Below are 27,762 nucleotides of genomic sequence, written 5' to 3'. Positions count from 1 at the left end.
GGAATTCCCGGGTGGTCCAGTGGTTAGGACTTCGTGCTTCCACTGCAGGGGGCACGGGTTCGATCCCTGGTTGGGGAACTAAGATCCCGCAAGCTGCGCAGTGCAGCCTAAATAAATAAATAAATAAACATCACCCCCAAAGAAATTTTTTTTAAAAAATGTGTTTTTTAACTCTTTAATATTTATCTTGGATAACTGAACAAAAGCAAGAAACAAATTTAAAAGCTTGAAATCAATCTTTTCTTTTCAGAGAAGGATATTTGTTTGATTTTCCCAAATGTTGCTTGAATGATGCTTTTAACGTGGCAAGTCAGTTACATGAGCAGGGAATAAGTTACCAGTAAACACATAACTGTGTTTTTCCACAGGACCAAGATGTTCCAATGGTTTCCCAGTAAATGAGTTTATTTTATTAAAGATCTATTTTCATAAGCTGAAGGTCATTACTGGTCATTGCTACTATGAGTATGCCCTAAATAAATCCCCAGATAAGCACATTAAACAAAAACTATGGTAGAAATCCAGGCTTGGGAATAGTCACGTATCAAAAAATTTAGACTAAGTACTTATCATCTTTTATATGTTCTCAAATCTTTCCAATTTAGTGATCACCTAATGATTATATTTAAAAATACTTGTTCCCTCCTCTGTACTTCACAGCACTTTATGTGCCTGTTATTTTCTTAATAAAATTTGTTGTGCCTGCCTTTTTGTGGTAAAAGATTTATGACAGGTGTCATTTGCTTCTTTACATGACTGCCTTTATACCTAGACTGTGAGCTCCTTAAGGACAGGGACTAAATCTTTGTTTATTTTTTGATCCCCAGAAACTGTGTTTGGTGCCTACGAAGTACTAAATAAATGCTGAGTAAAATAATGAATAAGTGATTTAATGGACTCTTCCATTTAAATAAGTCCTGAACTCCTGTTTATTGTCTTTATTAGTTTCATGTTTGAAGTGCTTCAAAGCTTAATTCTACCTAAGTTAACCAGCTCCCCAGTATATACCTGCTTACAAAATTAGATTATGATTTATGCAAAGGTTGGGGAATGACAGCTTGGGCCTGGACCAGGTGCCCTGCTGGAGGACAGGCATGGTTGGCAGTCTCTGGTTACCTCACAGGACAGACCACTAGCTGCCTTTTTGTGTTGAGTAAAGAAGAGACTCCTGGTGACAAATCGATCAACGGTATTTATTGCTTACAACTCTATTTACCCATACATATGTGGGTATGTTTGGCAAATTCTTGAGTCTGCTCCAAAGAAGATTTTCAGGTTGGGGGACTGTGATATCCTCTGGAAGAGAATATTTTAAGGGAAAATAGCTAAGCATGACAGGCCAAGCCAATGGCACATCCTTCCTTACTTTGGAAGGGAAGGGAGTTCTGTGCTCAAGCAGGTCCGCCACTTGTTTTGTCTCTGCCCACCCATTGACCCAGGGAACTCAGAAGGACGATGAGCCAAAGCCAGAAGGACTCTTAATAAACTGTCTAACATCTGGAGTATATTTTTACAGTACTTAATCTCCCATCTTCATGTTTTCACAGAGGAAGGAACTTCCCTTCTTCTCATCAAAGCTGTGGCTTTGAAAGAAGGCATCTAGCTTCTCTCCCAACCCCATACTTGCTTCCCCATGAAGGAGGAAGGGCAATACTCAGGAGAATGTCCCTGTGTTGAGACTGACAGCTCCTGCACAAGTTTCTTGCTCTCTAGGACCTGCAGGGGAACAGTGGGCACTCAGGCTCCCTAGCTCTTTGTTTCTATATGAGAAAGCAGTACGGGAGAGAATTCACCTCTTATCCTTCCCTCTTCACTCTCTGGTCAGCTAGTAACAGGGTTGAAGAGTCAGGCCTGTGGTCCTCCTGCGTACCTGGCTGGGTGGTGTGTTTGTGTTGCAGACTCATTTCTCCTTTCTCCCCCACCCCTGAGCCCACCCCAGGTTCCGATTGTCCCAAAGTCTGCATTTGGATGGGGATGGGATAAAACACTTTGGCTTTAGATCCAAATTGCATTCTCCAATCCAACATTTACTTGGATTTTGCAGAAACTCTTGGGCACTTGCCCAGTTCATTAATAAATTTGGTTCATTAATAATCCCACAAGTGATCATCAATGAGCTATCAGTTCCGAGAGTCTGTAGTTTCTCCACTGGAATCTGGTGGGGAGTCAGAGTGGATCATAACTTCCTCTCCCATACAACCCAGATATTGCTCTGACACTGTCAAGGCCCAGGGAAACAGTGGGCTGTGCCCTGCAGGGTAGTGGCAGAGGAGTGACATGTACCCTAGAAAAGGCAGCATGATTGACCTGATGGAGTGTTGATGAAGTACAGGAGTGGCTGCATTGACCTGATGAAGTACAGGAATGGCTGAGCCTCGTGGAGCAGCAGAAGCTGAGCATTGAGGGTGGGTCTGCAAGTGCCCAGCAGGAGTCTATTCATGATTACATGTGAGAATACAAGATGCTGTACCAACTGGTGGCTTCCAGAAATGTTTGAGAATGTGGAAGTCTTACCTGGCTATTGAGGGTATACATACATCATGTAGGTGAAGCCAGTGTAAATTAAATGATTATTTTAGGTGATCTCATTCGTAGTCACAAACTGATGGCTGCTGGGAAACTCATGCTTCCCCCCAGTTTACTCTCTCTCTGAGCACTCGTTCACTAGAGCACCTTGTCCAAAATGGGCAATTATTGTAGGGATAGGAACTGATTAATTTACTTGAAATGCCAACCATTTCACATGTTGCTGTTTAAAGGATTATCAGCTGAAAGAAGAAAGCTGCTACTGTTATAAGGTGTTAATGTGCTATTTCAAGAATTTAAAATTTTTGTTCATTTCTATGTGCCCTGGCTTTGGAGTATGGTGAAAATTAAGTCCTGCAAACTAGCAGTGAAGGCTTATTCCTTAAAAAAGAAAATGTTTTTAAGCCGATGTGATTACCTAAAGCTGATTCTCTATGTCCTAAAGAAATGCTCTTTCTTCCTACCTCAAAACCATGTTGCCGACATAAACTATTTAGTTTCAAATTGAGTATCTTTCAGCTAAGTTATTATTTCAAAAGATAATGCCAAATCGGCCTACAGTTTATGTTTGAAAGTTGGTCCGACAAGTAGATGCTACTTAATACATTTTTTGAATCTGATATTTGATTTGGCACCTAAATATCTTCATATATACACATGCATACACAAAATTTTATTTTGCTCTAAAACACATTTTTTCACCTGCCAATATTATGGTTGTAATTTTAGACATTTCCCAAATTTTATGATATTTTCTTTTTTTCTATCATAAACAATTACTTATTCTTTTCCAAGTAGTGGCAACATTTGTTTCCTATTTTCATTGAAATGGAAGCAAAGGGGGATGGGCGAAATAGGTGAAGGGGATTAAGAGGTACAAACCTCCAGTTATAAAACAAGTCATAGGATTGTAATGTATAGCACAGGGAATATAATCAATAATATTATAATAACGTTAAGTAGAGTATAACCTATACAAATTTTAAATCACTATGTGTACACCAGAAACTAATATTATAAACCAACTATACCTCAATAAAAAAACTAAAACAAAATCAAAAAATAAAAGGAAACTAGTATAATCCTGAAACCACGGAAATACTTTTATTTGTATTATAATATTCATATAGTTTCTATTCTTTTTCCTTTTAAGAATAACTTTTGTATCAGTTATTCTCTGTAGCTTGGATCAAGTATTAGAATTTTGGGTTTTTCAAATGGCAAATTTGCATCTAAATTGTGTCTGATAAACTTTCACGTCACTAATCTATGCCATATATTTAAGAGATTAGTTAAAAAATGACATGTGTTCTCAGTATTCTCAACAATTAGGCAATCCTTGAGATGTTTTTCCAGCTGTGTTGATAAATAGACAAATAGATTTTTGCAATCCTGTCCCAGTAGCTTTATCTCAAAGGTAATAATAATAATGCTCTACTTGGATCATGGAAAGGTGGCTTGATATGGTGGAGGAAAGAAGTGGACTTTTGAGAAAAGCAGACTTGGGTTCAAATCTCAGCTCTACTACATACTAATACTAGCTGTGTGACCTTGAATAAGTTACTGCACCCGTTTAAACCTCCATTTCTGCATACGTGAAATAGGAATCATGCATCTGTGCTGGGCAGATGAAACAAGACAATGTTTGTTGAGTACTTATTACATGGTAGGCACTGAAAAATGCCAGTTGTATTATCTAGTAACATTTCTCCCTGGAAGCTCAGCTATTTCTATGGGTTTAATATACTACTCATCTTTTTAATAGTTATAAAGCCATAGTACTTTGGGGCTAGAAGTTACCTTAGAGATCAATTAATTAGTAATATTTCACAGATGGGGAATGTGCACCACTAGAAAGTTAATGGTGTAAAGACTCTTTTTCTATATATTTTTTTGTTTGTTTTTTTCGCGGTACGCGGGCCTCTCACTGTTGTGGCCTCTCCCGTTGCGGAGCACAGGCTCCAGACGCGCGGGCTCAGCGGCCATGGCTCACGGGCCCAGCCGCTCCGCAGCACGTGGGATCTTCCCGGACCGGGGCACGAACCCGTGTCCCCTGCATCGGCAGGCAGACTCCCAACCACTGCGCCACCAGGGAAGCCCATCTGTATGTTTTGTATAATAAAGAAATTGGAGACAGAATCATTACTCGCTCAAGTTTCCATTTGAAAAAGGTAGGCAAAACCAACTCTCACAAACGTGGTACCAGGTGTGAGGCAAGCCTCCATGACAGTTTACAGTTTACGCCTAAAGTAAGATAAAGCCAACCTATTTTGAGAGAGGGTTTACTTCACCTTACTATTTTAAATGCATCTGAATGCTTTGGAGAATCCTGAAAATTATGAACTGAACGTCTGTCATCAGTTGTTCAATATCTGAGGAAGTATATTCACTGTGATTACTAACACTGCATCCCAAAGGTTTTTCAGATACACTTGAGGTATTTTTATCTGAGGCCAATTATTATTACTATGAGTTTGATTCTGAGAAGTAATAAATCCTAGGCCCTAATTCCCGTGAACTGAAGAAGAAAAGAATTGAACTAGAGGAGTATTTCCCACATTGCAATCCTTTACCACAGCGACAGTTTTCATTGTATAACACACCTGTAATGTTATTTGCTGTTTTAAAGTGGCCTTATTTTGTAAACTTAACCTAATCCTAAACGTATTATCTGGGCAGTGGCACATTTGCTATATTGATTCTATTTTTTTCTAATATAAAGATAACTTCATGACTATTAAAATAAAAGATTCCTGTATATACCACCTAAACTCATCTCATGTATCATGCTGGCTTCTTTATAGACCTAGCAGAGTCTTACTCCTACTCTGCTTATCCCCAAGTTTCGTCAGAATGAAGTAAGATTTGCAATGACAAAGCCCTTTCTAGGCTCAAGTGTTTAGTCTCTGGTATTAGAAAAAAAGCCACCACCCTGGGTTCATCCTGGTTTTTTGAGGATGGGGTGGCTCAGGGTAGGGTCTATGTGCTTTGGAATAGACACTGAGAGAACATGCAGCCAAATCCTGTAAAATTTCCTGTTTAAAATATTGTTTCAAGGATTGACCCACCACCATTAGGAAGTATTATTTATTTTCAGATTAGTCCCAATAACATCAAATTAAGTCCAAATCTTTCATAGCAATTTGTACTTACCCAAGAAGACTTCATCTAAAAACTAACATTCTTAGTAACATTCCTGAAAGCCTATGGAAATCGTAACAGCCCCTAAAACAACATTCCTTCAAAAATAAAATATTTGAATAGGAACAAGTGGAAGAAAGTACATTAAAAAATTGCCCTCATTAATGAAGAATGTATATTTTGGAAAAGATCTTGGAGAGTAATCTCAGACCCACATACACATTTACCCATAGACGCTGACCTCTTGGTTGAACTGGTTCATTACTCATTGTCATGAAATTCCTTCTCTTCACCAAGAACTTAAAATTGCATTCTGCCATTTCTTTCAAATCTAGGAAGTGCATTTTCTTTTTTTGTTTTTTTATTTTCATTAAATATATAAATAGAATCACGACTATTTTCTATTAGATAGATAGAGAGATTGAGAGATAAATATAGTATACACATAAATATATATGTATGTATATATACAATTATATAATTAACAGAGACATAGAATGCTTTATTTGGGAGGACTTCAGTGTTCATTGAGCTCAGCACCACCTAAATTGTATTCTACAATTTCCATGCAATGTTGAGTGGGTGTTCCATTGAAAAAGGGATCCATGATCAAATAACTTTGGTAAACATTGGGTTAAACAAAACTTAACTTGTAACACTATATGCATTTTGATTTCTAAGAATAGCATACATCAGTGTTTCTCAAACTTTAATATGTATGTAAAATTGCATATTGAGTAAGTCTGGAACGGGGCCTGAGATTCTGCATTTCTTTTTTTTTTTTAATATAAATTTATTTATTTGCGGCTGCGTTGGGTCTTTGCTGCTGCGCGCGGGCTTTCTCTAGTTGCGGCGAGCGGGGGCTACTCTTCGTTTTGGTGCGCGGGCTTCTCATTGCGGTGGCTTCTCTTGTTGCAGAGCACGGGCTCTAGGCTTGTGGGCTTCAGTAGTTGTGGCACTCAGGCTCAGTAGTTGTGGCGCATGGGCTTAGTTGTTCTGCGGCATGTGGGATCTTCCCAGACCAGGGATTGAATCCATGTCGCCTGCATTGGCAGGCAGATTCTTAACCACTGCGCCACCAGGGAAGTCCCAAGATCCTACATTTCTTACAAACTCCTGGTGATGCTAATCCTTCTGGTTCAAGGACCACACTTTGAATAGCAAGAGTGTCTTTCTTAAAACCTTATTTTACCAGTGAACTGTATCCCACTTACACATAGTTGGTGTTTTGAAATTTTTGGTTGGTTGGTTGATTGGGTGGCTGGCTTGTTAGTTAGTGTTTGTTGGTTTTGAAAGTAAACATCAGTGATTTACAATTTTTGAAACTGTTAGCATAGCTGAATCCTCTCATTTATAGGATGTCATTATAGATGTCATTTTTTAAAAATCACCCTAAATTTAGCTAATGAACTTTTACCTTTTCAGTGGCTTTTTCTTGTTTCTCTTGGGTTGTGCTCGGGAAAACCTGAAATCTTATACCATTGCAGAAAGGGATGAAGGAACTAAAAGGACATGTGTCTCTTGAGTTCTATTCCAGTGTGCAGTGAAAGATGTGCTCACTTTATAAGCACACTAAAAAATAAACTTGACTCTTGTAGCCAGACTAAAATTTACTTGCAAACAATTGTTTGGATTTATACTATTGACATTTTTTTTGGCTGTTCAAATCATGGGATCATACAGAAAATCATCTATTTTAAGTATCCAGCAAGCCAGCCACTCAGTCCTCTCGCACCTACTCATCCACCCACCACTGTTGACCTATTCCTCCACCTGTCTAACTATACACTCATCCACTTGCACATCCAATCGCCACCTATTCTTTCAGTCACATGCTCACCACATGCCCACCCACACATCCATCTGCCCATCCATTCCTTTATATCAGTGTGTTCCACAATATTTATATGACATTGTTTCTTGGCAAACATGGAATAAAAGCAAAATTAATCTGTGAGTTTAAGGTAGGTAAAAGAGTCAATTACATGTTATTTTACAATCTCCTAATATACTTCCTTATGTGCTAAACTCTCAATCTGTAAAAAAAAAAAAAAGTTATTTCAATGGTAGATTTTACACAGTGGCTGGGATGGTGCCAGTGTAGGGAGAAAAACAAGATGCCTGTGAGCTGAGAGCTGAGCTGTCCAACGTATCTCCTCAACCTGACACTCCTACTGCTTCATTCCTTGAAGAATTCATTCAGTCCTTTCTACCACATTTCCTGGCATTCCTGTTCATGCTACTCTCCAGCTAGCTAAACTGAGCAATCTGAAACTGCTCAACCCATGCCTTTGATTGTACTTTTTCCTCCATCTGGACTATGTTTCCTGACCATCCTAGATGTCTTGTTCATAGCCCAGTACATCTCTTTCCTTCCTAAAGTTTTCCCAGATCTTCTCTGATTTGTCATCTGTACGTCTCCTCTGACATTCACCACTTTTGACCTTACATTCTAGTTTGTATGTTCATGTCTGACCTCACCTGTTAGGCATAAAACTCCCTAGAAAAATGAGGTATGTATCTGATTTATCTTTGCATCCTTCACAGAATCTCAAATAGGGCCACTAGGTGAGCATTTCTGGAATAAATGAATCAATCCATCTACAGTTCTGATTTAATGAAAACTTTGAGTGTGCTAATTTCAACTTTGAATAACTGAAGAGTTTGAGGCCCAGAAATATCCTGGTACCTATAAAATTCTTTGTTAACTGTCTTAGTGGATTATTACTGCTGAATCTCTTGTACTTTGCCATGTCTTTACCTGAGGATGTCGGTATGTTTCAAAGTGATGGTATAGTCTTGAGTTAATTAAAGTATTGACTTTCTGGAGCGTAAGCTATTAAAACAATATATCCTTACTCCTAGATCTACTAACTGTAACACTATTTATTTTTTCCTCTAAAACTTTTCTGCTGTTAATAGTCAGTTCAATGTCAAAACTTGTAAAGAATCACATGGAGTTGTAGCTTGGAACTTACTATCCAGTGACAACTTCTACTGTTCCCTTTAGCTGTCAGATCACTTGGAGACGCAAAGTCTCTTTATCATCAGCAAAATTCTTACCTACTCTTTTCCATTTAAGAAAATGATTATAGCTTTTGTTGTTGTTGCTCTTCATTCGTTTATGTTGTCCCAAATACTGTATGAATTCTCAGTAATTATTATATGAAAGAGAGAGAGAGAAAGAAAAGAAAACGACTCAGCTGGTAGCTCAAAATCGTAGCCTGCAAGTTGTCCCAAGGCTGGAGACAAAAATGAATTTGTGTTAAAATTCTTTCTTTCCTACAAATGTGTCTCTTTAAGTCGTAGTCTGACATTTCAGGTCCTAGTCTTAGCGACGTTGCTAATTTGTATGATTGTGTTGAGGTAGACCTAGATTATATCTTGTTTTTTCCCCTTTTTCATGAAACTCTTTGATTTTTACAATGTCAATTTTGAAAATTATCTTACATACATACTTTTACTTTGATTAGTGACAGGAAATATAATAAATATATATAATATATATAAAGTATATATAAAATAAAAAATATAAAAAGGGTTTTATTAACATTGATTCAGTTGTCGATGTAAATTTACCTGGACCTTTTCAGATGGTAAGTGGAACTGGCAAGCTCTGAGGGATGGAGCTGCTTCCATAAAGGCCCAGAAGCTCCTGGCCTTGTTACTCAGTGACCATATTTCATCAGCTCTGTCAACAGAAGGGACTCTTTAATTCAAAAGAAATCATTTCATTTTGGTGACAACAAATAATAGTCTTTAATGCATATATAAAATCTTCCCATGGTCTCCTCCTGCCAGGATCATTCTTTCTCTGCTACTACTGTGTTTCCATTGGCCTTGGGCTGTCATCCCACCAGGAATGGGGTTGTTATGGCTTTAAGCGCTGAGGATTTTTGCCCCTTCATTAAAGTAGAGCAAAAGAAGAAAGGACAAGAAAAGTACATGTCGTCCAGACAGTAGTTTTCCCTTTCTCTGAGCCTTGAACAGTGTGCTAGACAAATGTTTAGCCATGCTTTTTAATTTCCAACAGTCCTGAAGGTTACTTTTCTTCAGGACTTACAAATGGGTCCTCTGACACTTACTGAAGTCCCATCTGGCCTCCTCCCTTGGAAGCCTCCTTTGCCACTGGCATCCTCCACTGAAGGGCCCTCCCCTGCATATCCCACCCACTGTCACTGTCAGCTGCCCAGGATGGAGTGCCACTGAGAGGTGGCCCCACAGGGACTCCCCAGCCTGGGTGTAACAGCTTCCCTTTGTTGGATGTTTCTGCTGACTCTACAGTCTTCCCCACCAAACCCTTCACCCCGAGGGGCCTTGAAAGCAAGAGGGTCTCCAGGGGAACTTCCAGCACTGTCTCCTTTAGAGACCTGGAGAGACTCTGTCCCTCATTTCTAACATGGTCTCCTTTGGAAAAGGTAGATGAAATTTCAAATAATCAGCTTTCCAATGAATTTGGAAAGCAGACTGTGTTTGATTTGGGGACTGTGTGTACTTACATTGAGGAAGTGGGGTTGCATATATAAACTAAAGTCTGACTGCTGAGTGAGCAATTAACTTTTTTTTCATAATTTGATTCTCTAAAGACAGGAAGCTGCAGGCAGCTGCTTTTTCACCATTCAAGAAGCACTTTGCTCCTTTACAGCAAAAGAGCTGAACTATGAAATGAACTTTGCTGTCTGGACTGGGGCTAGGTATTTTGGTAGCCATTCAAAAGCCTTTTTCCATGGAGTGTCCGTCAAATTGCAAGTTTGTAAAGTACTGCTTAGAAATACTTGCTCTTATTCTTTGAAGATTAGGGCAGGATAAGGAGGGAGCAGGAATCCAGAGTTACACTAATTTTTTTTTTTGCAGCTGGAGAAACTGAAGCAATGAAGAGAAGAACATTATGCAAGGTCACAGAGGGGAGCCTGAAATTTTGAGAAAATGATCTTCATTTACTCTGTCATTTCCAGGCAGCTGGTTGAAAGCTAATCTTATTTTTAGATAAGCTTAGTTGTCTGGGATATTATTGGCCACTCCGTCGTTGGGAAAGGTGGTGTGTTTTAGGAATAAGGTTAGTTATCAGACTTCTATCAAGGACAAAATTTAAGGAAAAAATAGACTATTTTCCTTATAAAGCTGTATTAACAAGTTCACTTTTTATTGTTTCATACAAGCAAAAAAAATTAATGTAACACAAATTGAGGAATAGATTTAAGTTATGAAACATAATAAACCCCCCCCCCAACTTAAGAACTAGAACATTAACAATGCCATAGAAACTTCTGGTATGTTCTTCCCCAGTCTCCTCCATAACCCCCCTGCCTTCCATACAGAGGTAGCCATGCTCCTGGATTTTATGTTTGTCTATTCTGTGGCTTTATTTGAATAGTAGTTTTAAATAAGCATGTATCATTATACAATGTAATATGAATTTTCCTTTTTTTAGAGCTTCCTTGAAATGGTACCATATTGTATGTATTTTTTTGCATCTAAGTTTTTCATTCCAATGTTGTGTTTCTAAGATTTACATTGTTGCACAAAAGCTGCAGTTTACTCATTTTCACTGCTGTATAATATTTATCGTGCCACTACATCAAAACTTAGCAGGCTTGCCCGGTGGCGCAGTGGTTGAGAGTCCGCCTGCCGATGCAGGGAACGCAGGTTCGCGCCCCGGTCTGGGAGAATCCCACATGCTGCAGAGCGGCTGGGCCCGTGAGCCATGGCCGCTGAGCCTGCGCATCCGGAGCCTGTGCACCGCAACGGGAGAGGCCACAACAGTGAGAGGCCCGCGTACCGCAAAAAAAAAAAAACAACAACAAAAAAAAACAATTTAGCAAGTTGGTCTTGACAGTGGAGTTGTGGGTTTGGGAGTAAAGGATCAATCATCAGGACTGGGCTGATGTGCTTGTCCAACAATCTCTCCAGGTCAGAGGCTTTCAAACAACTTTTTTTCACTCTTATCAGAAACAAATACCTCATATTGCATCTCAGTGCGCATACACATATAAATAATTAAAAAAAGAGTTTAATGAAATAATACTATTTTCATCATGTGTGATGTACTCTAATATTTCTATTCTAATCCATTCTATTTCTTTTCTCTTTTTTTTGTGGTACGCGGGCCTCTCACTGTTGTGGCCTCTCCCGTTGCGGAGCACAGGCTCCGGTCGCGCAGGCTCAGCGGCCATGGCTCACGGGCCCAACCGCTCCGCGGCATGTGGGATCTTCCCGGACCGGAGCACGAGCCCGTGTCCCCTGCATCGGAAGGCGAACTCTCAACCACTGCGCCACCAGGGAAGCCCTCTATTTCATTTTTACTACTTAATACTTAACCAGCCTTCAGTGAGGCCCACCAAATTGATTTTGTTTCCCTCTGTGTTGCAGATCACAATTTGAAGCACATTGCTCTAAGTCTTGCAGCGAAGAATGAATTAGTAGGTCCAAAAGTATAGCATGCTTATTTTTAATATTATGAATTTTATTGGGGTCAGGAAAAGCAATATAGCAAAATCCATCTAACATTCATGCACAGCGTTCATTATTATGATCACTATAAGATTTTGTCCCCCAAAGCAATAAAGCCCCCCTAATGAGATTTTAAAATGTCCCACAGGCTTAAACATTTCTAGAAGAGTCTTTTTATCAAAACTAAATTTTGAAAATGTTCAGGACGACATTGAATCTTTCATGAAGTAAATTTTCATATCCCTTTAGAAAATTTAATTTTGTGATCAGAAAAAGCAAAATACTCTTTCCTTTCCTTCGCCATAGGAGATAAGATGTGGCTTTCCAGATTAGGAGTCAGAAAGCTAAGCGCCCACAGACCTTGTGCTTGATTGTGTCTCCTGTGAGTTTCTAATTCTAAGCAGCTGGTGAGAGATACCGATATCTTAAGGTCTATACCCACTCCTCTTACTACATAGACACTAGGAAAAATGCTATATTTTAGCCTCCTGAGGGGACACTGGACAAGAATCTCTTCCATCTATCCCCAAATGCAAAGCAGCCCCAAGAGTTCCTTTTTATACTTTATCAGAGTTGATGAGGAATTTATCATTTTTACCCCAAATTACAGACATCTTCAAACCTCAAGGGACACAATTTCCTTCCTGTTACAAGAGAATTCTGGTAAGCTGGGTAGATCTGCATGCCAGGTATCCTCAACCCAATGAGGACAGAGTTAAAAGAATGAATTCTGTTGCCACTTTCCCCTTTGTACCTCATACACCCAGGGTGAGGAACGGGTTAAAGAGTTAGGGGTCCTCAACGAGGTGTCCGAGATTTTAGAATATCCTATTTGTCTATAGACCCTCTCTCTCTTGCTTAGGAATGGAATTATTCTATATCAGAAGAATTACGAGTGTCCTCTCCAAGTAAAGCAGAAAATATTTTTAGGAAGAGTTAAAAACATATTTTTATAATGATGATAACATTGGGTTATTCTTGGATCATAAATTAGTTTCTTCCTTCTTAACCTTCCTTTCTCTTTCTTCAGAGACTAGTGAAAAAGTTAGAAATATTTCCATTTCTAAATCTTTAAGCAGAGTTTTAATTTTTCATGATCTTTCTTCCTTTCTGTAGGATTTTATTAAGGAGTTTTGATTAGCTTTCAAATAGTGCCTATCCCTTTTCCCCCTTTATTTTTGTTTGTAAATCACTGGTTGTTTTACAATTTTTATTTAAGAAACAATGTTTATATAAGGGACAATTTACATTTTAGAAGGAGTCTTCAGTGGTTAAGAGTGAGTGTTCTGGAGCCAGATTTCTCAGGTTCAAAGCCTGGCTCTTCCACTTACTAGTTGTAGGACCTTGGCAAGTCACTTAAACACTTGTGCCTCAGTTTCTCCATCTGTAATATGGAAATGATATCTTCTGCATGGGACTTTTGTAGGCTTAAGCAAGTTAATACATAAAGTGTGTAGACCAGCACCAGATATATAGCAAAGGTTCAATACATATTATTCTTGTAACTATTGTCCTTACTACATTATAATATAGTTATTATATTATGTGGTAACCCACGATTTCTCTCTTATGCCTAAGAATTTAAGACTGATTTTTCGTTTCCAAATTTGTTAAAACCAACACATTTTTTCTCTTTGAGGAACTATATAACTAACATAATTTTCTGATGAAAGTTTAGCTTTGCTTAGTTATCAAGTGAGAGAAAGTCTATAAAGTACTTTGTAAGTCATAAGGTACTATACAAACGTCAGTTATTGTAATACCTACTATTAAGAAAATGTCTATTTTCTGCATGCCATTATTTAAGAAGTCTTATCTTTCCTTTTGGAAATAAATTTGAGGTGATTTTCCCATAAAGAATAATCTTTATGGTGCCTCAAAGATCTTAGACTAAGATTTGTTGATGGCATTTTTCATTATTGGGATAAGGATTTAGATTGTATCAGATTTAAACATATTTGCAATTTCAGCTTCTCCTTCGACAAAGATACGAACAGATTGCTGTCCCTTGTCTGTCAAAAAGAAAAGCAAAGCATTCTTGGTTGCAGTAATTTCAAAAATAAATGTTAAATAAGATAGGTTCGCAGAAACTTCAACTCTCAGAGCATTTCATGCATACTTCATTTAGCTAACTGTGAAACTGTAATTAATTGTGTATCTTAAGAAATTTCCTAGGAAGGAGACATCCAATCTGCAGACTAATACTCAACTGCTGAAATTTCTTAGGCCATCAACACACAGTATTCTCTCCTTCTTCAATTTCCTTTTGTACACATAATGCAAGTCTCCCCTAAATGAGACCTTATCATGATGTATATTATCCTTTCACCAGGTTGTCAGCCCTACACAACCTGGCATTTCGTTATCAGCATATAGTGTTATCATATGTAAAATTATTTCCTGAGTGTATTTGCCTCCTCAGCTAAATTTTAAGCCCTTGAAATCAAGGATCATATTTTATGCTATTCATAATCTTTTTTTATAATGGCCAGCAAAGCCCTAAACATATAATGATTGCTCAGGGAGTGCTGATTGATTGACTAATTGAAATTCACGAGCCCACTCTAGAATCCAATGAGACAAAGCCCGTATTTTCCCCACATGAAACAAGGCCTCAAAACAGAATCTTTTTTCACTTTTCCTCAGCCTCTTCTACAGGCTCCTCTGATGCTTCTGTGACTTGCAGATACAGCAGCTCAAAAGAGAAAGAGCTTCTCTTGGGGTTTCAAGTGTCCGGGTTTCAAGTACTAAATGTAAGCTGGATACTTGACCTCACTGAGCCTCAGTTTTCTCATCAATAAAATGGGAAAAGTAATGTCTGGACCCTCCAGATCCACTTTATTCTGAGGATTGGAGAAAATATTTTACGTAAAGTGCCTAGCACAGCACCTTGCTGGGGCACGATAAAAGTAGGCCGTTAAACACCTACTTAAGTGGAGGTACTGACTTGAACTTTAGAGCTGGTGTTCGCAAAGACTCCGTATGTCCAAAACCAAGCTCATGATTTTCACCAACTCCCAAACCTGAACATTCTCCTTCAGAGAATGGCACCACCACCCACCCACTTACGCAAACCGAAATCTAGGCTTCACACCTCTCATACTCTCTTCCACACCTCCCATTTCCAAACCAGCACAAACTCGTTGCCTCCGGAGTCTTCCCACACCTCCCCACATGCAGCAACCCCCAGATCAGTAAAAGCTCCCATCACCTCTCTCTGGGACCACGACGATACCTCCAAAGGAGCTCCCAATCGCTCATAGGACACAAGTGACCTTCCTTTACGAACGCAAATCTGATTACATCTTTCCTTTGCTGCCCATCACTTTCAGAAAGGCAAATACCCAAGTCCTTCCCTTGGCTGATAAGATCTGGTATGACCTGGCCCATTCTCTGCAGGATATTTTCCATTTGCCTCTCCAGATCCCCTTTATTCTCCTCTACCCCACTCTGTGCCCTGGGAGCTGACTTGTTATAGGCTGCATCACAGGGCTTCCTCATCATCTGACCTACAGTTCATTCCACTAAAGAAAGGTCGGAGATGATGAGACGGCCAGAGATTGCACTACAGTATTTACTCCCCTGAATCTCTCCCTGCTGTGTAGCCTCACACTGGCTGCATCTCCTTACAGCCACAGCTACTGTGAGGTATATCTTTCCTAGAGCTATTTTCTCTGATAAATACTCCTGCCTTCCACTTCAATCCCAGGCATAGGGACAGCTTTCCATTCTTGGGTACCATACAGCCCTGTTGACTTCCCTTAACCATTCAGACCTCATTACAAAGAGTCCCTTTATTAAACGGTCCTCGATGGCCCTATTTGAGTGTGCCGTGTTTACGCTGACTGAATCATTCTTCACTCCTTAAGCCCTGGCCCTTCAGATTCCGAATATTCCATGCTACCTTCCACCTCTGCCTAGGTGAACCTTTCTCTTTCCCTAGTTAACGCCAACTCATTCCGCAAATCTCAGCTCAAATATCAACTTTGTAGTGGAAGCTTTTCTTGTCTCCCAAAGTAGGTCAAGTAACTCTACAATAAGCTTGCCTACTTCTATGTAATTTTCCACAGCACTTATAATAAGATAACAAATACATCATTTAATTAAAGTACATCTCTGCCGTGAATGTAGGAATCACATCTGATTTGCTCATCACTATACCCTATAGTTCCCAACACAGTGGCTGACGCATGTGGTTCTCAGAACATAAACGATAAAAGAATGAATGCATTCAGTATTCTAACTGCTAACGAGAAATATGCCAATCTTCAGGTGTGTAAAAGTGGAGCACATTTACCTGTTTCTTTTGTAGCTCCATGTCCATGTGCTAATCATACTTTGGACAAAGAGATTATTTATATTATTTCTCCCAATCACAGTTTCCAAAGCCAAGCATTTCAAAATTACATTATTTAGGGATTTCCTGGCTGCCTATTTGCCTCCAATGACTGTCCCTTTCTTTTTCTTCCCATATTCTGCTCTTTGTATTTTTCTCAATAAATAGTTTTCTGCTTTCCATTCTCTCTTATTTGTATCTTGGAATGCCCCACCCCCTCATATCCATGGAACTAACTCCTTCACCTCCTTCAATCAAGGCTTTGCTCAAACGTGTCCTCAGTGGCGCCTACCCTAACCACGCTGTTTAAAATTTCAGAAGCAACCTTCTCTCCGAGTCTCCCATACCCTGCTCAATATTTTGATAATTTTTATTGTCATCTGGCATCATTGATATTTTTATAATGCCTACTTATTGTCTGTCTCCTCTAGTAAAACCTATGCATCTCAAGTGCCTACAACAGCACCTGGAACATAGTAGGCCTTCAAAAATATTTGTTGCATGATTTAAATCAGTGTCCTTTTCTCAATGTTTGACTGCCTGCACCTCTTCATTCACATCTACTCTTTTCTCACAAACCAAAAGGCAATTCTAGATTTAATGATTCTCGCTTGCCCTTTCCTCTACCTAGGCAAAAACCTTACCTATGCGAAAAATTTATAAGAAATCTCATGTGATTTAAAGGAAATGCCCTTACCATACATACTTCTTAAATTATTATTTAAGCCATGTGAACACAAGAATCATGCTTTTTTGCATTAAATGTCCTACACTTAATAAATATTTTGTTATGAGGACAATAAAAATGAAAGCAAGTGTTAATGAAAGTCCATATAGGGGTAAGTAAAATGCCTAATTTCTATTTGCTAAGCAACCTTCTCCATTTTATCTGCAAGTCACTTTAGAAATATTGCATAAAAAGCAAAATTGTCACATAATCTAGCAAAAGAAACCTCTCGTGAATTTGTGCTTTTGCCATTCTGTGTTATATTCATCATCGATATTCAAAACAATTAGTCAAACCTCTAAAAGATCCCAAAATGCCTTCTGAATCATTAAGCATTAAATTTTCAATAACATTTTAGGCCTCATCTTATTTACTGAATATTGGTTATCCATGTCCTGTATACATGGTTACCCTCTAGTAACCAGAATATTCCAACCAATCAATCTGACAGGAAGTAGCTATTAAATGACTAGCATGTGCTTATTCTCACATTGTTTTATCAATCAGAACACCGTGCCTCTGAGCATGCTAAATGCTGAAAATTTACTGTATTACTAACAACTGCAAATATCCAATAGTCTGAAATTACTTTCACCCAGATGCCGTTGAACGGCTGAAGAAAAGGAGAGGTGAAGCTGGGTTAACAGTCGTGTCAGTTCTCCTGCCTTCCTTATGCTGCCTCTTCTCTGAGGCATTACCTCCTTTCTCCTCATGATTAATCGTGTTGAAGCGCTAATCGTTTTTTCTCCTTTAAGGGAAACATGGTAGAACATTTTATCTGAAATATTTTACATGTCTTTTTTTCTCCCTTATACCTTACATGTTAATAAAAGAGCAATTAGGAAGTACAGAGAGGGAAACGAAGAAAAATTAATTCCCAGTTCTCCCACATAGTTCATCACTAAAGGTAGCTACTGTTAATTTGGTGACATGTTTCTTTTCGTGGTTTTTACACACACACACACACACACACACACACAGCACTGTGATCTGAAACATGCCAACAGCGGTGAGCTAGAAAAAGAACAGTCCAACCCTATAAAAATGACATCTATAAAAAACATACCTAAAAAAAAAAAAAGAAAGAAAGAATGAAAACCTAGTCTCTAGGGTAAAGGTTAACCACTGGACTGTCATTTAGAGTTGATGATTTGCTTTCCCCAAAGCTTAGAACTTTCAGGGAATTAGTTTATGATCCCAGGCAGCTTTCTCAGCAGTGGGGAGGATGCCCAGTTAGCCCTAATTATGACATTTTGTTTCACAGTCCCACTTAAACAGCTAACGTCTTTCTAATGGGTCTGGACTCTGGCAGCCACAGCTTGAACTGACTGAGCTGTTCTTTCCCTAAATGGCCTTTTGTGTGTGGATAATGACCCCACTCTCTTGAATAGGGTTTTTGGTTTTTTTCTTTTCTTTTTTTTTCCTACTTGCTGTAGCTAAATGCATCATTGGAAAAAACAAAGCAGAGAGAAATTGCAGTAAAATGGTACCTGATGGCCCCCTGGGGTGGGGGGTAGGCTCGACTCTCAGACTTTCACACTTTCCTTCCTTGAAAGTTTTCTACAGAATAACGTTTTACCTCAGAGCAGGGATGCCAGGGTGTAGATTTGGGCCATGTTCTGGGCTGGGATTTGAGAAGACAAGCGGTCACTGAGTTAAGGGGTGCCTGGGTCTTCTCAGTACAAATACTGCTCTGCTTCTTAAGCCAGCTTCTTGAGTGAGAGCCTGCCTCAGGCAGGCTCAATAAATAGTTTTCTTACATTTCTCAGAAATGTAAGTTGCTTCTTGGTCAACCTCAGGCCTCCAAGGGACATTGTCATTCTTGTCCTTGTGCTACAATTCTGATGTGCTACCTGAATGTACCGTGTCCAGGGCACAGGAGAGAGCCTTGTGAAACAGATGAATGAAAGCTTTTGGAAACCTACTTTATGTACCAAAGATTTAGAGTTATATTAACAAATTTCCGTACAATAGAAGGGGTAATGGTATCAACGTTTATAAAACTGTAAGGCAAATTTTGATCTACCAATGTTACAGTTTAAATTAATTAAGGGGATATCTTGATTTCTTTGTAGTCCCAATATATTTTCCTTACCTCAGTGTAAGAAAATCACAATAAGGCATTTTAAGGTCTAAAGACTGTGTGTTAGTGGAGCCTTCCTACCTATACTAATTCACTATCCTCTTCACTCCTTTTGTTTATTCTCCTCCTGTATGTAAAAAGCACTCAGCAAATAACTAGACATTGTGTAAATACTAGTCTGCGTGATCTAATCACTCACCCTTCTCTCCTGTACTGAATTCCCCCCACTGCACTTTATTTACTTGGTCCTTAACTGATTCCTACCAATCTATTTCTACCACCTCATCCCTTGCGTATTTTAAGAGTTCCATTTAATAAAGTAATAACCCATAATGGGTTAATAAAGAGCACTTAAGGCTGCTAGGGTACAGCCCTTTGAAGATCTGTAAGGAGCTTCCCTAAGGTGATTTATTCACTCCTACTTCTGGGTGCCTTGGGCACCTCATCTTAAAGGGGAGTAATAATAACACATATCTTCTTTACTCAAACACGCGAAGATATAGGTGTGGCAGGTTTATGCGTGTTTAATACTTTTAAAGTTCGGACTCTGCATAAGGAAGAGGGCAGGAAATAGGACTGAAACTCACACAGAAGGAAGCTGAGGAGATTGTTTCCTACCGAAGACTATCTTTGTGAGGAGAGACAAATATTAGTAATGACAGTATATATTAACTGAACTTGATCATTTTCGATTCATCACCAGAAATTCTGAATAGGTTTCAAGCATGTTACACTTTTGTAAAATACTATTAGTTTTAAAAATCCAGTGGTGTTTGGAGAAAGTTCAGGCAATCAAACTCATTCTCTATGAGGGTGTATTTCAGCGATTTATGGATATTTCTACCCTTCCTGGAAAATTTTTGAGGCAAGGGCAGCTTTGCCCAATAGCTTTGGGCTGCAGGTGCTGAAGAGGAGCATGGAACTAAGGAGGAAAGCAGATTGGTTTATAAACCTTGACTTTACACATGGACTGAGTGCCTGTTGACTCTATCAAATCTACCCTTTAGATGTGACTTAATCTTTAAAACCCATGTGAGAATCTGAAAGGTGACTAAAGTTTCTAGGACTAAGAAGGCTGATAGGTCTTAGAGTAACACCCCTCCTACGTCCCCTTTGTTAGTCTAGTGTTATCATAAGGCAAACCATTTGCTAGTGACCTGGATCAGCACAGACAGCCTTGGGACACTTTCTGAGCAGACGCTAACCAGTGAAGGCTAAAATAAAAAAAGGTCATGGACTAGGGGCAGAACAATTACAATTCAATCATTACTGATGAAATGGTGGCATTCTATGTCACTTTACACTCCATGTGGAATTCATTCATTCATGTATTCACAGATCTTTGTTGAGCATCTCTTACTTGCCAGACATGGTACTAAGATCCAGCGATTCAGAAGATAAATAAAACAGGATTATCACTGCCCTTAGGAGGTCACATTCTACTGGAAGAGAGTGAATATAAATAACAAAATAATAGCTCTCATTTACTCATGCCAAGTGAGTTCCTGTTATTGTTCTAAATGATTTGCATGCACTCGCTCACTTAATCTCACAATTCTATGGGGTATGTGTTATTATTATCCTTCTCCACAGATGATTGAACTGATGCCCAGAGATGTTTGTACTGGTACAAGGTCACACAGTAGTAGGTGATAGAGTCAGGACTCAAACCCAGAACCCACGCTCTTCTCCACTGCCTCTGATACCATATTCTGAAAGGAAGGTATAGAAAGGGGATCAGGAATCCCTGGGAAGGGATTAGCACTGTTGTTAAGCCTTTGTTTTCATCCTACCTCCCATATATAACTACTGTTGAGAGTTTGGTGAATTTCCTTTCATCTCAACCAGTCTATGCACCTGGTTTTGCTGCTTTAAAAAAAAAAATAGCTGTAATCATATTGTGTGTACAATTTTTAACATGTAATTCTGCAGTCTGTCTGTATGCCTTGAATGTTATTAAGCAATGACAGAGGAAGTCCTTGAGAATCATTGTTTAAGGGCTTTCATGGTCCAAGATACCATTTTTTACACTACCTTTAAAAAACTTAATTCACTGGGAAAGTATTCACTTACTTATATGAGGTGTATATTATAAAAATAAGCAATTTATCTGTATGAATCATCATGAAGGCTCACCTACATATTGAAATAACTAGAAGTCTTGGGTATGAAAATGATATTTAAACACATTTACATCCTCTTGCTATTTAACCTAGGCAAGTTAAACTGGTGCATCAGAATTGTAAATGCATTTATAATTTTAGAAGGCTCCACAAATATTCATCAAGAACTCAGTAAAAATAATGTTTCTTTTACAGCAGTGCTAAAAATTGGCCATGGGTGAAGGGGATTTTAAAAAATCATAATTAGAGCCAGTCTTTCCATAAAGTGTATGTCTGTTTAAATTTTAATGGTGGTATAAACAAGAGTACCTTGCACTCCATGGATTTTACATCTCATCTATTAAGAAGGCACATGAAACTCTTATTAGAAAAATAAGGAAGTGGGTAGGGGAAGGGGAAGAAAATGTGCTTCAGACTTTTAAAATGTAGCTACTGACTTTCCTATCAGAAGCCAATTCTTACATCTGAAACCCCAACTGATCTGAGCAAGTTTTTGCTTGCCAACTAATGAGTTTAAAAACGAAGCCCTCCTGTTGTTGCTTGATTTTCTTTCTGCTTCAGTTGTTCTTTCGAATAAAATGCTGAAGTGCTAAGGAAGCTATTTTCAGAACTGCATTGGTAGCTGACTCACAGCTGTATGTTGAGATCACATGTAGGTGGACTTCATTAGTGTTACCTAAAGCCACTGTAACATTCTAATATTATTTAAAGGCAGAAAAATCAGTGCTTAAGGAAGGGAATTTCTTAGCCTGGGTAGACAAAAGCAGAGTAAAATTGCTTGGTCATGAAGTCATAAAACAAAGTCGAGTCTTTTCCTTATGATTGCCACATTCACTAAAACTTTGATCTAATATTGATTTGATAGCAAATTCTTCAATATAAGACAAATTTGCCTAAATCTGATCCAAGATAGGCTTTTAAAAAGCAATAATATTAGACCCAAGCACTTCCCTTAGATTATCTCATTTGATCCTCGTAACAACCATACGAGATATCTACCATAATTTCCTTCATTTTTGAGATAAGAAGGTTGAGGCACAGAAATTTTTAAGTAACTAGCCCACGTTTACAGTTAAGGAGTGGCAGGGCTGGAATGTGAACATAGATAAGGTTTCCCAATGCCTTATTTTTTGTCACTTCCTCCTTCAAAATCTCCAATGGAAGCTAATAGCCTTTCAATCTAAATGATAAGAGATGATATATTTCTTTGGAGATATCTTGGGAGAATAGGGAATGAACGAAGGCATAGGGAAGTGAAGGCACATTTTTTTTTTAACTCAGGTTTCATGAAAGTTGCTAAAAGATTAAAACTTAAAAGTTCTCATCACAAGGAAAAAACATTTTTTTGTAGTTCTGTGTGGTGATGGATGTTAACTAGACTTATTGTGGTGATCATTTCGCAACGTATATAAATATCGTATCATTAAGTTGTATACCTTAAACTAATATAATGTTATATGTCCATTATATCTCAATAAAAAGAAAAAGAGCTTTCAGTTTCAATTCACCCAATGGGCTAGTGATTCTATTTTCCATTCTCCAACCTTCTCTCTCCTGCTCTCATGTCCTCTGGCTTCTAGTTGGGTTCAGCCAATGGGAGGCCCTGGCAGGAGAATGGAGTGTTGAAGGTGAGAGAGGTCGGGGTATTTCTTCCTCACATCCTCCCCACTTCAGTACTTGTCTCTGGTAATTACAGCATCTTTTCCACCAAATGGCTGCTCATTTGATGAGCCCTGTCCTTTCAGCCTCAGCGCTGCTGTCAGCCTCCTGTTGCCAGTCTCATCCCTTATTCCTCTCCTTAACCATGCCTCCTGAAGTCACCCCTTCATTAAAGTGGAGCTTGAATTATCTGGGGAAAACTCTGTTTCCTGCTGAGACCTGATAAACTTTGTCTTTCTAGTCTTATTCTCCTCTCCTCTCTATATATTTATTCATTCATTCATTAAGCAAAGATTCACTAGCCAGGTCCTCTTCCAAGGCTGGTAGTGAAGAACATCAGGTGAATAATATGGATAAAGTTCTTGCTTTCTTGGAGCTTAAACCATCTCATGCTTTCATGTCCCCATGCTTTTGTTCATTCCCTACTCCTCACTCATCTCTCGACAACCGTAATTCTTTAAGCCCCAGTTCCAAATATTTCTTCTTCAAAATTGTAACATTTAGACTCCTTTTGAGTACTGTGATGGGCTAGGTTCTGTGCAAACAGCAAAGATTCTAAAAAGAATTCTGAAAGTATTCATTGGTCACCCCCGCATTCCAGATCCTCTTCTCAAGAATCCATAACTCTAAAAAATCCACGGGAGCAGATGGAAGTTTCCTGAGTGGACAGCTGCTGACTATTTGCCCCTTTGACATGATTGACTTTCCCAGATGATAAAGAGATGTTTGTGTCACAGGATAATTTATAGGATTATAAAAGTATTTTTCCCTAACCATTTTCCAACAGTTAGCAAGGCTTTGGGGCTCCTTTGCCTCAGGATAAGGGTGTGTTGCGGAAAGCAGAAATTTTCCTCAGACAACCTGCCTTCATGAATTTTGTTTCTAGTGGCCTGAATTCTTGGGGAAATCATGGTGGTGGTGAAGGGAGGGGTGAAGGTGATTGGAGGCAAGAGAAGAAACTGGTAAAGACTCAAGAGGGGGCAGAGGCCGCTACAGGGCATTCCAGAGAGGTGGCTGTGGCTCTATGTGTCCTCAACAAGTCTGACTTCTAGTCTCTCAGCCAGGATAAAGGCCCAGGAAGGCTAGACCAGGGTGTTCCTGAACTCCCTGAATCTCATGCCCAGATTGGTACCACAGTGCACACACCCCGCCTGCAAGGGACACAGATAGCAAGATGCAAGACCACCTTACTCTCCTCTGAAGTTTGGTTTTCAAATAAGGTAATTACACACTTCAATTGCTGATGTAGCTTAATTTCCTAGCAGCTAGACATACTGTCTACTATTGTTTTTTTTTCCAGGATCGCTCATGATGTTTAGTTGACATCAACTCAAATCTGTATCTAAATTTGTATGTGAATCATTAAATTGTATTTACAAAACCCTAAGCTGCTGATAAGAGAAGTAAAATTGTAGCTCTCTGGGTAAGTAGGAGGATTTCTTCCAAAAGGGCCTTCTGTTTTCCTTGTCTACTTGTAGTTATAGTAGAAGAGAAGGAGAAAGAGAGAGGGAGAGGGAGAGAGAGAGAGAGAGAATTGACCAAGTTCAAGAGATGTTTTATCAAATCATTGTCATTTAGGGTAGGAGTTGGCAAACTATGTCCTACAGGCCAAATCCAGCCACCACCTGCTTTTGTATGGCCCATGAGCTAAGGATAATTTTTACATTTTTAAATGGTTAAAAAAATCAAAGGAAGAAAAATATTTGGTGACACATGTAAGTTATATGAAATTCAAATGTCAGTGTCCATAATAGAGCTTTATTGGAAAATAGCTACCCTTACTTGTTTATGCGGCTGCTTTTGTGTGACAATGCAGTTGAGAAGTTGTAACAAAGACCCCCAAAAACCTAAAATATTTACAACCTGGCCCTTTATAAAATTTTGCTGATCCTTGATATAGACTGAATGTGGTAATTCTTGTTCCTAGGCTTTAAACCTGAGTGTCCAAGAGAGGATCTGGTTACTTAATACCCAGATTTGTTTCTATTTATATAAGGAGTAGACAAAGGTTATTACTCACCCAGGGGTAAGGTCAGCATCAGAATAAATGAAATCCAAAAAGGGGGCCATCTCTATGAGTTAAACAGAAATCAATACATTTTGAATGAGCTTAGCCTGAGGAATTGCTCCCAGAGACATTATAATAATAGCTTCCACTGACAACTCTTACTATATGCCACATACTTCATTAGCAACTCAATTTATTCCTCAAAACAACCCTGAAGGGACTTCCCTGGTGGTCCAGTGGCTAAGACTCCTGTGCTCCCAGTGCAGGGCGCCCGGGTTCAATCCCTGGTCAGGGAACTAGATCCCACATGCCACAACTAAAGATCCCGCTTGCTGCAACTAAGACCTGGTGCAGCCAAATAAATAAATAATATTTTTTTAAAAACAGACCCTGAAATGTAGGCATTTTAAAGATGTTATGAAGGTAGGGCAATGAGTTGAAATATAAAATCAAAAGATGTGTTCAATCCACATAAGACTCTAGAGGTTGGAAAGCCACAAGAAAGTGCTTCTAAAGTACAAGGCCAAAGGTTGAGATTTCTGCCCACCTGACATGAGGTCTGGTCTTGGGGCAGCTAAGAAGATCAGCTTTACAGAGTTGTCATAGGGAATCAGTAGCCTAACTCACGGAAAAACTAACAGTGTCTGACAAGTAGTGGCTGCCCAACAAATGTTGGTTTAGTTTCTTCCCCTTTTTTTCTAATTAAATTTCATGTTTACAAAATGTATGTGGGTTATACATAAAGAAAGACTGTAAGATTACAGCAGGAATGAATATAAGTGGTTATTGGTAGCGGCTAGGCAGGGTACAGGGCAGACAGGGACAGGAGTGGGAGCATTGCTTCTCTACATATTATTTTCATATTGTTTTGATATTCAACCATGTAAATATATTTGCTATCAAAAATTAAATGAAAACTATGTAATGAGGTTTAATTTGGGACCTATACATTTTAGGGCCTCCCTACCTGACAAGCCTACTCAGTTTTATGATAAGGGTTCACTTCTGTATATAGATTTCATTCCATCTTATTATTTTTGTTTTATTTATTTACTTTGGAATTAATTTATTCCTTGATTTGAAAACGTAAGTATCCCAATTTCTTTGTTATACAAATAACTCCTGTGCATAATAGTGATTCTTAGCCAGTAGTTTATTTATTTATTTATTTATTTATTTATTTATTTATTTATTTATTTATTTATTTATATTTTGCGGTACGCGGGCCTCTCACTGTTGTGGCCTCTCCCATTGCGGAGCACAGACTCCGGACGCACAGGCTCAGCGGCCATGGCTCACGGGCCCAGCTGCTCCGCGGCATGTGGGATCTTCCCGGACCGGGGCACAAACCCGTGTCCCCTGCATCGGCAGGCGGACTCTCAACCACTGCGCCACCGGAGAAGCCCCAGTAGTTTATTTTTATAACCAAAACATAGTTTCTGAGAGCTTGTTACATCTGGTTTTCAGGTTCTTTTTATCTACTATTTCAATCCAGTAGCATTACTTGAAGCATTGCTTCGACTGCGTGTATTCTGTAGTGGGTAAAATACTGACTATTTACCAATGCTATGTCAAATTAAATAATAGCATACTCAGAAGTTAAAAGAAGTGTTTCTAAACTTACTAAAACATGTCAGAGACTTGTGATTATAGAGAGATTCAAGTCCTAGCTCTGTAAGTACACAGCCCTTTGGGGCCTAGACTCCACCTTCCTCTCTGCAGCCCAGAGCCTGAGGCCCCCTGATTGGTCCTTCCAACATCCCTAAACCACTCAGCTTCCTCATGCTGTTTCTCACCTAAATGCCTTCCACTTGGTAGATGCTAAATCAATGTCTGATAAATTGATGAATGAATGGCCAATAAACTCTCTGATACTGATTTAATTTTCCAGAATGCTCTTCGTATTAGAGAGGAACGAGATAGGCCAAATTACTTACCATACCTACAAGCCATTCCTCTTCACAATTGTGTGTAGCTTCCTAAATGCTTAAATTGGCTTTTATGAACAAATCTCTTCTGAGTTTAGATTACTATGGATAAAACCATCTATAGGTAAATTGGTGGTGACAAGTTTCAAGGTCCACTGAGCCTATGGCTTGGAATGGACACTTCAGAAGGAAGCATTTGAGAAGCACAAATAACTTACCTCCCGTCACATGACTCTTCAAGAGGCCCTGGGCCCACACCGTGTCCCCAGCCCATCCTGAAGAGCCACAGCCTCTCCAGAACTCTGCTTTCGCTCTCTTTCTGAAGACCTCATAGATCATACTCTATCAATTAGGATAATATTCAAGGCTCTTTATCACTTGGTCCCAGTTTACTTTTTAATGTGCCATTTCCCCCCATAAAGCGCTCTGCTCTGGGTCGGTCAGTTTCAGAAGACACATGCTCTGTTCACTTCTACCCTCAAGTCTTCAACCATATTCTTCCCATTAAAAAAATTCTCCTAGGTTTGTTAGTGTTTAAAGTGGTTTGTTTTGTTTATGCCAATTAAGATTCTATAGGTCATAAAGCCTAAATAAAACCCATGTCTTTCCCATAATCTTCCCTGGCACTTGCTATTTATACCGTAACATCTAATACTTGTCTATAGGTGCCCTCGTTACTTCCCAGTTGCAAATAGGAATTTATTTATACCTCTTGTCTCCTCAGACAGAAGGAATGTTCTTCTGAGACATAGTCTGGGCCTTCTGCTCCTTTATTATTTCT

The 27,762-nt window shown here is 39.0% G+C and overlaps 1 protein-coding gene across 3 annotated transcripts in view; it reads left to right on the top strand.

Moving 5' to 3' along the window:
- The window catches only part of RASGEF1B (RasGEF domain family member 1B), a 590,808-nt gene that overhangs the window by 494,314 nt on the left and 68,732 nt on the right, over nucleotides 1-27,762 (top strand). The window contains exon 1 of one of the 3 annotated variants that reach the window (XM_067736377.1): nucleotides 10,550-10,723. The exons of the other annotated variants lie outside the window; for them this stretch is intronic. The gene's annotated coding sequence lies outside the window, so the exon portion shown is untranslated. Of the gene's footprint in view, nucleotides 1-10,549; nucleotides 10,724-27,762 lie in introns of those variants that run through there. 3 annotated transcript variants of the gene reach the window in all.

Source organism: Pseudorca crassidens, chromosome 4 (genome assembly GCF_039906515.1).
Source record: "Pseudorca crassidens isolate mPseCra1 chromosome 4, mPseCra1.hap1, whole genome shotgun sequence".
Classification (NCBI taxonomy): domain Eukaryota; kingdom Metazoa; phylum Chordata; class Mammalia; order Artiodactyla; family Delphinidae; genus Pseudorca; species Pseudorca crassidens.
This window is presented reverse-complemented; position numbering and strand designations above follow the sequence as displayed.